This window comes from Adiantum capillus-veneris, chromosome 23 (genome assembly GCF_014529385.1).
Source record: "Adiantum capillus-veneris isolate H3 chromosome 23, ASM1452938v2, whole genome shotgun sequence".
Classification (NCBI taxonomy): Eukaryota; Viridiplantae; Streptophyta; class Polypodiopsida; order Polypodiales; family Pteridaceae; genus Adiantum; species Adiantum capillus-veneris.
In genome coordinates, this window is record NC_140953.1 from 35,513,114 (window position 1) to 35,523,812 (window position 10,699).

At 46.3% G+C, this 10,699-nt stretch overlaps 1 pseudogene; it reads right to left on the bottom strand.

Annotated features, from left to right (window-relative positions):
* Positions 1-369: 369 nt before the first annotated feature.
* LOC147427632 (uncharacterized) lies at positions 370-6,571 on the bottom strand (annotated as a pseudogene).
* Between the last annotated feature and the right edge of the window lie 4,128 nt (positions 6,572-10,699).

Consider the following 10,699-nt stretch of genomic DNA (forward strand, 5'->3'; position numbering starts at 1 on the left):
CTCCTAAAATGGCCATTTGATTGTAGCCACTAAAGCAGTCCTTAAAAGTAAGCACAACATGGTGGGCTACTTCTTCTAACAACACCAAAAAATGGGGTCAGAAAGAAATTTGGGATAGTGACCTTATTAAGATCTCCGAAATTGACACAAACCCTAACCTTGTTTGAATTCTTCTTTGTTGCAAGAGAGCCATTGTGTGTGTTCAATGGGCTCAATGATATCTGTGGCCAACATCTTATCAATTTCCTTCTTGACCACTACTGCATACTTTGGGTTGAGCTTGCATGCTCGGCTGTGCACAAGCTTGGAATTCTTCTGTAGGGGTATGGAATGAATTCCCAAAGATGGGTCAAGTCCTATGAGGTCCTTCTATGACCAGACAAAAACATCTTTCCAACTAGTAATGAAGAAAACCATCAAATCCAATAGTTGGGGATGATCCCATAGCCATGCTGCCAGAAAAACTGGGTTGGGCTCTTCCTCAATACCAAGGTTCACTTCCTTAACTAGATCTTGATGGTTTTCTGGGTTCCACTCCTTTGCAACATCCTGGCCAGATTTAGTCTGTGCTTCCACATCATGAGCAGGAGTCTGATCAATCAAATAGTCCTGTGTCTGCTCTTGTAACCATCCTTGAGGAAGTTCATCCATAGATAAGTCATCTCTACCTTTCTTGGAGCTGGTTTGATGACTCTCTAGTTGGGCATGCCCGAACCTAGCATTTCCCACCTTTGACTGGGGAGAATCATGTGTGTGCCTCATGCTGTGAATCATCTTCTTGTTCCACCTATAGAGGAGACTTCTTAGCACGCCTGTGATAAGTGATGGGCTCACCTAGACTAAGAGACACGAATTCTTCAATATCTGGTGTTGGATCCTTGAGGCTTGTATCTTTGTTGATTCCTGTGAAGACTACAAAATAGTGAGGGCTAGGTGCTGCTTCTAATCGTTTGAGGAGCTCAATGTCTTCATTGGGGACCATTCCTATGGGAGAGATCACCTCCTCCTGTGGGTCTTATTGTGCTTCTTTAGCTTCTTCCTTCTAGTCATCATGTTGTGAAATATGTCGAGGGAAGACCTTATTCTGCTTCTTTAGCTTCTTCCTTCTTCCTTCTAGTCATCATGTTGTGAAATATGTCGAGGGAAGACCTTCTATCGGATGGGTCCACTCCACTCTCAAGCTAGATCTATTGCCCTATGCTTGGTGTGGTGATCCACATGGTATCATTACCCCAATCGTGAAGCGATCAAGTATGTCATAGACAACACCTACCAATAAGTAGAGGGAAGCCACCATCCACTTTTGGTAGATGGACCACCACAAAATCCAGCCAAAAGGTGAAGTCTTTGACTACCATTGGTACTTGTTCCACCACTCCCACTTGGCAGACTTTGTGCTGGTCAGCCAAAGTGATAGTGAAAGTGCAAGTCTTGGTGGGCACCAAAACAAGCTATCTCACGGTGATCTTTGACATGAGGTTGATACCTGAGCCACCATCCACGATCATACCTATAATTGTTGGCCATAAATGGACAATGTGAGGCAAAGGCTTTTATAGTCAGTAAGTGGGGCTAATAGGTAGGAAATCATGTATGACTCTTTAGAGGTAAGCATGGGAAAGTGCCTGCCACTATTTGTGTCTGAGGGGAAGAGAGTTGGGATTTCCTTGAGGAGGTCACCCCTAAATGTAGGATCTATTTTGAGAAGTTCATATAGTGAGATGCTTTTATAGGTGGTCTTCAAAATTTCCTTAGCTAGCAACAATGTTAACCTGTGTAGCCTTCCTTGTGAAAGAGTTTGGGCTTCCATGTCGTGTAGGGATTTTGTGAATGCTTGCTCCAATGCTAAAGGCATAACTACATGATGTGGATCTGGTGTTGTTTCTTCTTCCACTATTGTTTGCAATTGAATAGTTGACTCTTTTGAAGATCTTGTAGGTAGAGTCTTCTCTATGGGAAAAGGTATGCCTTGGGCTATTGGGTGAAATCATGTTAACATGTCGCGCTTTTTGTGCTAGTTAACATATGCCAACAAGCACATCTTGTAAGCATAACACATGGATAGGACAATCATGTTTTTTCAAGTGTGTGGGCCACCATCATGAAGTATACAAAGTGTATACTTGGACTTCAAAAAAATGAATTGTAATATTTTTAATATGTCTTATAGTTAATCTCAGTCATTACATTGAGATAGTGGTGTAGTCATGAAGCATGGAGGGAAGCACGACGCAGGGGCCACAGGTCAGAGAGAGGGAGGAAAGTGATTGCGAGCTGCAAGCAGTTCTGCACTCAGAGGCCAGTTAGAGGCCATCAGACAACCTAAGTGGAGGATAGCTCACCACTGGAGCCAGTCACCTCTGATAGCAATCTTGATAGTACTCCACCGAGAAGGAAGTCGAGGGGCAAAGATTCTGTTGCTTCTCCTCCGCCCTGCAAAAGATTGAAGGCTTCTAATTCCCAAGGATCCCCAAGGTCAAAGTACATGCATGCACGGAAGGGGAAGTAGGACTCATGTACTCTCTCTCTCTCTCTCTCTCTCTCTCTCTCTCTCTCTCTCTCTCTCTCTCTCTCTCTCTTCAGTGAGCGGGCCACGTTTGGAAGTTGTAAATCAAGCAAAACATGACACATTTATCCAGCATTCCCTGGCTACTCATCTATTAGTGAATCCTCTCACCCATGATAAAATTGTGTTGCTAAGCATATGTTGCAATCAACACAGAGGACTATGCATTCAGCTTATATGCTTGTTTTTGCAGTAGCCTCTGGCTGCAATCTAGTTTTGGACTCTCTCACACTGATCAGGTGCTTGTGCATTACCTTAGGCATTCAAGGTGCATGCTTAGATGACTGCATCTAAGGAGAGCCTGCACAATTGCGTGTGTAGAAATTACTTGACAGCCCTATTCTAGTGGGGCTCTGTAAGGTTTTAATCTGATAATCTTGTGCGGTGTGCAGGCCAATGGAAATCTCCGAAGATGAACATACCACTATAGGAAAAGTTTTTTGTAACAGCAAAAGAGTTAATGTTGTCCATGGCCTCTCCATGGACGGTGAAGACCCCAAATTGGTGAAGTGGGACTAGATTATAGATTTGGAGTGGTTCAATGTATTCAAAGAGGCGAAGATTGCAGAAAATATTGCTTCAAATGCAGTAGCATTCGTAGCGACATGTACGACCAAGTACTTCAGCTGCACTACAGGGTGTACCAGAAGGCCCCCACCAACAGGGAAATTAGTTTAGCTTTTGTGAAGGTTTTTGTAAAACAATTCAGTCCAGTGGCAATTGCAAGTGGCTCAATCATGCAGTTCAATTGGATTAGTTTATTGTCCAGCATTTGCAGGACCTTCAAGAAAAAGGATACTACGATGCCCATGTTGAAAAGTGGAGGGTGCGTAATACCCACCCCTCAAGTCAAAAAACAGAGGAGGACTTTGCAAAAACAAAGGACGATTGTGATGGTTAAGTAGCTCCGAACGTTGTTTCTGCTATCAGGGAAACACCCCTCTCTACTAACAGCTCTCACAAAGTGATAGTGCAAGCATGTCATATTTCGGGCTCTCTGATTTGTAGCACATCATGAGTGCAGGTGACCATCTCAAAAATTGACTACAGAATGCTAAACAGCAGCTCAAGAATGCGGGTCAGGAGCTTGAAGCTGTTAGGGTTCTAAAAGCAAGCCATGATATGGTCAACCCTGTAGTACTTGCTATTAGACAGAAGCTTCATGATGTTGAGAATGAATTGCTGTGTTTAGGCCTCACTGACAGTGTGGATGCAAGGAGAGAAATAGAGCTCAAGGTAAAGATCGAACACTGAAAGAGACATTGGATGGTTTGGAGTTTCCTCACAGTGAGGACACCCCCACCGCTTTTGATATTGACATAACATGTCTTGGTGTAAGTGCTTATGGTTTTTGTGATTGAACCTTATGTTTTGAATATGTGCACAACTATCCTATGTACTTACCATGCCTTTATTTCGATTGGTTTGTAGATTAATGTGGAGGTGCAGAAAGAAAAAGTGCAGGCCTACAATAGTCAATTGCAGCTGCTCATGCAAATAAGTAGTGACGGGAGCAAAGCGAACCCCGAACCCCGACTGCCTCTAAAACATCGGGGGCCGAACGGCGCGTCTCGAGCCTGTCACGATAAAGCGAGCACCACCTAGCTTTGAGCGGCTAGGACGCAGACCAGGATGATATGAACACCACAAACTTACACACACACACACACACACACACACACACACACACACACACACACACACACACACACACACACACACACACACACACACACACACAGAGAGAGAGAGAGAGAGAGAGAGAGAGAGAGAGAGAGAGAGAGAGAGAGAGAGAGAGAGAGAGAGAGAGAGAGAGAGAGAGAGAGAGAGAGAGAGCTTTGCAAATGAAGAAAGCCCTCGGGGGTGTGAGGGAGAGTTATTTATGCAGTATTTACAATGACCTTCCTTCCAGCAAGGCAGCACACCGTGGTGATAGAGAGGTAGGGATAAAAGATGGTGCAAACTACTTGGTGCGTTCTCTAAGATGACTCAATGATTGTGAAGCTTTCTACCAAGAGCGTGTATACGTGTGTGCATCGACCATTGGAGTCGAGAGGTGGACGTGGCTCCCTTTACATGGTGCAAATCCCAAGGCAAACCATCACGCAAGCCCCCTTCCCGTGATGCCAATAGTGTCAACTCTTCCCACTACACTCTACCAAGTGCTAACCTCTCATGAACTGCCCCCCCCCCCCCCGATAGTGACCTCTCAGTGCCAATTTATAGGTGTTGGCTGCTTGGATTATGGTAATCCCGATGTGATTAGGGTAAGCTAATCGGGGAGACAAAGAAAGTGGTTGGCCCGGTGTGGTTGACCCTTGCTTTGTTTTGGGAGGTTATTAAAAGATGAGAATCTCTAGGTGGGCCTTTGTGACCATCACCCAGAGAGTGGGAATTTACAAATTGGGGAATTTTACATTGGCTTGGGTGAAAACTGAAGAAATGATGAACATGACCTACAAATTACTGAAAATGGTGTCGACGCATTTCGCCTTTTTGTTGTTGGTAGCGTGTGATTTGGGTCCTCCTTCTTTTTCGTTGTCGTCGTAGTCGTGGAATCCTTTGGTTTTTTTTGTATTTGTGGTGCATATATGCGTGTGTGTGTGTACGTTTGGGTGAGTGTGGGCGGACGTGTGTGGGTATGTGTGTGTGCGCAAGCGTGCATGGGAACGGGCCTTATTATTATGTATATAGTATATACACTATATAAATAGATTTTTAAAGCTTTTTTGGGTTGGCGGCCTACTGTAGCTACACGATGCAGATGGGAGGGAGGGATGGGGTCAGAGAGAGGGTGTGAGTGTGTGCGGTGTGTGTGTGTGTGCGTATAGAGAGAGAGTGAGTTTTTTTCCTACGCCTGTATAGGCCGAGAGAGAGAGAGAGAGAGAGAGAGAGAGAGAGAGAGAGAGAGAGAGAGAGAGAGAGAGAGAGAGAGAGAGAGAGAGAGAGAGAGAGAGAGAGAGAGAGAGAGAGAGAGAGAGAGAGAGAGAGAGAGAGAGAGAGAGGCTGGGGCGAGCACTGTGTGCAGAGCGCCAGAGAGTGAGAGAGATGGGGTGAGGGAGGGGATGAGGCGGGTGTGTGGGGGGGAGAGGATGAGGATGTGTGTGTGTGTGGATGAGGGAGCGTCCCCGTTATTTGTGCCCCTTCACAAGCTGGGACGAGAGAGAGAGAGAGAGAGAGAGAGAGAGAGAGAGAGAGAGAGAGAGAGAGAGAGAGAGAGAGAGAGAGAGAGAGAGAGAGAGAGAGAGAGAGAGAGAGAGAGAGAGAGAGAGAGAGAGAGAGAGAGAGAGTAGCGGCCTGCGAGGGTGAGGGCGCCAGAGAGAGAGAGAGAGAGAGAGAGAGAGAGAGAGAGAGAGAGAGAGAGAGAGAGAGAGAGAGAGAGAGAGAGAGAGAGAGAGAGAGAGAGAGAGAGAGAGAGAGAGAGAGAGAGAGGATGGGTAGGTGGGAGAGTGTGTGGCGCTGGAGCCTTCGGGCTGGGTCCGGGAGAAGGAGAGGGGAGGTGGCAGTGTGGCGACAGAGGGTGATGAGGGGGGGGGGGGGTTAGTCAATGGGCATTTTGGGAGTTATAGAGAGAGAGAGAGAGAGAGAGAGAGAGAGAGAGAGAGAGAGAGAGAGAGAGAGAGAGAGAGAGAGAGAGAGAGAGAGAGAGAGAGAGAGAGAGAGAGAGAGAGAGAGAGAGAGAGAGAGAATATATAATAAAAGGCAGGTTCCCACCGGGGGGGGGGGAGGGAAAGAGAGTGTGTGAGGGTGTGGGGTGGTGATAGGGAATGGGTGAGAGAGGATAGGGGGGTTGTGTGTGTGAATGAGAAGGGAATGGAGAGAGAGAGAGATTCCTTCCATGGTCTATGGGGCCACTCTCCCAAGAGAGAGAGAGGATGTGTAGGTCTAGGTGAAGATGGGCGGGGGGTATAAAGCTGGTGGTCCGCCAGGGTTGGGGAAGAAAACAGAGGGGGGGGGGGGGAATATGGCCGAAGGGGGTGTGGATGAGAGGAGAGGTAGGGGCATGATATCCAGGCCCGTCTCGCATGGTAGCTCAAGGATGATAGAAGGGAAGAGAATCAGTGGGGAAAGAGGGAAAGGGGGGTGTGTAGCGGGCCATGGGAGGGAGAGTGAAGTCGAGGGAAGGGTGAGGCGAGCGGGTGGTGGGAGAGAGAGGGAATATTTTTGGGTTATCGGCTTGCATAGAGAGCAAGGGAGAGAGTTGTTCGTATGCGGCTATGGGCTCGACACAGCGGGAGCGCGAGAGAGGAAGCGAGAGAAGGGGTGGGTGCTCGAGGCCGGAGGGTGGCCAATAAGGGGGGGTCATTGAGGGTCAACGGGGTGCGGGTAAGAGAGAGAGAATATTAGAGAGAGAGAGAGAGGGTGTGATTGCCCATTGGTAGGCAACGAGGGAGATAGAGAGAGAAAATGGCCGGGCCACTTGCATGGGCTATGATGAACAGCGCCGGGCCATTGCTTAAGCCTTTTGATGGTGTCGCTAAGGCTCCGACATAGGGAAAAAAAAAACCTTTTCTGTTTCTTTTCTTTGATTTTCGAAAATCGGCCATCATTAGCCCTCCCCTTTTGGCTAGAGGCATTCATGCTCTAGCCCTTCCTCTGCATCTTTAGCTGTGGAGTTAGAGGGTTCTCCCTCTTCTGGAATGTCTAGCATGAATTCTGGATCAAACCTAATAAAATACCTTTTCAGTCTCCATCCATTGACCCTAGTCTTTTGAATTCTCCCATCTGCTTCCATCAGTTTATAGCCACCGTTGTCATAGCATTTCTTGATGATGAATGGCCCTTCCCATCTGGGTTGAAATTTCTTGTCCTTCCTGGTGTCAAATCTGTTGTCGTACCTCAGCCCTAACATACCTTTTTCCAGTCCCTTTTCTTTCAGTCCTTGATTGAAAGTGAGCCTGCGTCGTTCTGCCTATGTTGCATAGTGATTGATTGCTTCTTCCCTATCTAGTTGGAGTCTCTCCAGATCCAAGATGTGGTTTCAGAGATTTACAATTGGACGCTGTATCTGGCTAGCCAAAACTCGTAAGCTCGCTATCTGCACATCATGGGTAGAATTTCCTCCTTCCCATAAACTAGATGGAAAGGGGTGAAACCTAGTGATGTTCGGAACGTCGTTCGGTAGGCCTAAAGATCTGCCATGAGATGTTTATCCTAGTCCCCCGTGTGATTGTTCACCTGCTTTGTGATGATTTTGCAAATCATTCCATTTACCTTCTCCACTAGACCATTGCATTGTGGATAGTATGGTGTGGAATGTCGGCATGTGATGCCTAACTTCTTCATCAGTTCTCCCACCAGATCGCCTGTGAAACCTGGTCCTCTATCAGATATTATCTCAAGAGGAGTGCCAAAACGACAACAGATATGCTCAAAAATGAACTTTGCTACCTCTTGGGCTGTAATGTGGGTGGTGGCTATTGCTTCTGCCCATCGAGTCATGTAGTCTACACCCACTATGATGTAAAGTTTACGTGATTGGGCCCTTGGTAAAGGACCGATTGCATCTATTCCCCATTTCGCAAATGGACCATATGAGATGATAGGAGTTTGTGGGTCATAGGTTAATGTGCGATCACTAGCCACTTGACAGGCCTTGCATGTTTTGCACCAATGGTGTACATCCCTGTTCAAACTAGGCCAAGAGTATCCTGCTTCTAGAATCTTCCTACTGGTGATATCTAGTGCAAAATGACCGCCGCAGACGCCATCATGGCAACTTGAAATTACCTCTGTGATCTCACTGGAGGTTGGCACCCGCGTGAGAATTTGATCCTTGCCCTTACAATACAAGTGGTCGTTTACAAGGCGGTACCTAGTAGCCTTCCTCACTAGCCACTGTTTCTGGCCTTTGGTATATCCTTCCGGACATTCTCCTGTATCTAAAAAGCGAACGACATCAGGCATAGCATCACTACCTTGAAAGAGGGGTAGCTTCAGTTTGATGGCTCCTACGGGAACGTCTTGTATTCTTTCTTTGGCTAGAGCATCTGCCTCCTGATTTTCCGCTCTGGGGACAAGAAATAGTTTCACTGCTTCAAACTTCCTTAGAAGATCCTTAACTTGGCGTAGTTGACCAAGTAAAACCTGATTCTTACAAACCCAGGTGCCATTTATCTGCCTTATCAAAAGCAAAGCATCTCCAAACACATTTAGGCGTTGAATTCCTTGTGAGATACATTGTTCCAACCCAAGAATTAGGGCTGCATACTCTGCTTCATTGTTGGAGTGGGAGTGTAATAACTGCCCGATGGAGAATACTCTTTCTTGTTGAACGTTGAAAATGACTATGCCTGCTGTGCAGATTGGTCCATTTTTCTCTTGTATGCTCCGTCAAAGAAAAGAGAGTGAGTTCTTTCTAGCCTAGGACTCTCTACCATTGGTATTTCTTCCTTCCCTTCCGTGTTGACCTTCAGCTTCTTCTCATAATGGCGATGAGTGAGAATTCCCGTTAAACTAGCCCTGGTGGAGTTTTCTACTTGCATAGTGTAGTCAAACTCTTGTAATCTAATTAACCACTTTGAGATCCTAGATGAGACATCCATGTGTCGCATTACATATGGGAAAACCTCTTGCATTTTCAGGATTACAAAGGGTCTAGGCAAGAGATAGGAGTGGAACTTTGTGGTAGCAAACATTAGTGCCAGAACCATGTGTTCTACTTCGGTAAATCCCTTTTCTTACAGGGTCATGACACGACTAGAGAAGTAAATAGGACGCATGCAAGACGTTTGGGGGTCCTTTTGCATTAGCACGGCTTCGAGTGTATCACTTCCTACACTAGGGTTCACATAAAATGGCTCGTCCCACTTAGGAGGTGAAATGGTGGGAAGCTTAGCTAGGATTTGCTTTACCTCAGTAAACTGCTGCTCATTCTCCACTCCATGAGAAGACATCCCTCTGGGTGAGTTGTTGTAGGGGAAGGACCACTTGAGAGAGAAAGTGAATGAACCTGCTTAAGTATCTTACCTTCTGAAGGAAAGAAACCAACTGCTTAGCGGTGGTGGGTGACGACAAAGATACCAGGGCCTGGATCTTGCTAGGGTCAGCCTCAATCCCTTTTGCTGAAATAACATGGCCAAGGAGAGTGACTTTGCTTTCACCAATGTGACACTTATCCACGTTGAGCTGGCCTCCCGAGGTTTGCAGCCTGGTCAAGCCATCATATACTTTGCTTAAATGAAGGGCTCGTAAACTATAGATCCAAAAATCATATATGAAAACCCGTATTGATGTTCCAAAGTAGGGTTGGAAAACAAAGGTCACATAGCGCTGAAATGTGACCGGGGCGTTAGTGAGGCCAAACGGCATCACTCTGTAGGCAAAGCATCCCCAAGGTGTGATGAAGGTTGTCTTCTTCTGATCTTCTTCCGCAATGCTAATCTGGAAGTATCCTGAGTAGCCGTCGCATACTGTGTATCGTTCGTGACCTGCCACTTCATTGAGTATTTCATCCTGGAATGGGAGGGGAAAGTGATCCCTCTTCGTGGCTGCATTGAGAGGTTTATAATCCACACAGACTCTCCACTTACCATTTCTTTTTGGTGTGACTACTACTGGGGAGACCCATTTTGAGTCTTTGACAGGGTAGATGAAACCTGCTTGTAGCAAACTTCTCACTTCCTTAAGTAGTGCCTCTTGTTGGATTACTCCAAGTCTTCTGAGCTTTTGTACTATGGGTTTACTGCCTTCCTTGAGTTTTATGTGGTGTTGCACTACTGTAATTCCTGTGATCTTATCATAGCCATCAATGAACAAAGTAGTGAAGTTACCTAGCATGGAGACATACTCCTTCCTTTCTTCATTTGTTAACTCATTTGAGAGCATTTTTTGTTACTTACCTGCATCCTCCATGGACTGTGTACCTGATGATTCCTCTTGGTTTGTCAGGGGTGTTTCAGATTGTGTCAATCTTTTTGGGTCTTTAAGAATGACCCCCATCACTTCGATGCTACTGTCACTTCCGTCGGTGGTGGTTGTCTCTTCTCCTGAAGTAGACAAATAGTCGCTGGTGGACTCATCTTTTGAAGCCTCCAAGATTATGTTGCGCTGCTTTCCAATCCTCATGTCATAGAATATGGACTTCCCTTTAGCGTCCTTCATCTGAATCATCCCGGTGCTCCAGTCTTGTTT